This window comes from Odontomachus brunneus, unplaced genomic scaffold (assembly GCF_010583005.1).
Source record: "Odontomachus brunneus isolate Ranch 3 - 2012 unplaced genomic scaffold, Obru_v1 Obru_scaffold_114, whole genome shotgun sequence".
NCBI lineage: Eukaryota > Metazoa > Arthropoda > Insecta > Hymenoptera > Formicidae > Odontomachus > Odontomachus brunneus.
In genome coordinates, this window is record NW_022639564.1 from 613,137 (window position 1) to 613,674 (window position 538).

Sequence of the window (538 nt, forward strand, 5' to 3'; positions counted from 1 at the left end):
TTTCTCAGTTTCTCGGGTTTCTCAATTCACAACATCCCAGTATTCAGTTCACAATGGAAGTGGAACAAAATAATCAAATATCCTTTCTGGATGTGCTAGTCCAAAAGAACCAAGATGGTACCTTAGGTCACCAGGTCTACCGAAAACCAACACATACGGACCGATATCTACATGCAACCTCTCATCATCATCCCTCGCAAAAGAATTCTGTCATAAATAAGTTCATTGGTTTACAGAGTGCTCACAATTTCGGCTCCATTCCGGAAGCTATACCTAGACATTATGCATACAATTATATGTAATTATACAGGATTATCGAAAAGTATCGGACCCCCCTAATATCTTCAGTTAGAATGCATTTTGGAGAAAATATCCAGTAGCAAAGTTGTATGGTTTCAAACGGGGAGTAAAATGATGACCTGGACTTTGACCTTGACCATGTTCTTCAAGGTCATTTTACGGTCAACCTTATTTTTTAAAATAGAACCACCTACATTTTATTGCATATTCTTATAGCTTATCTCGAGAGCTTTCCAAA

The 538-nt window shown here is 37.7% G+C and overlaps 1 long non-coding RNA gene across 2 annotated transcripts in view; it reads left to right on the forward strand.

Annotated features, from left to right (window-relative positions):
• LOC116849392 overlaps nucleotides 1–538 on the forward strand; it is a 10,557-nt gene that overhangs the window by 4,937 nt on the left and 5,082 nt on the right. The gene's annotated exons all lie outside the window — the stretch shown is intronic.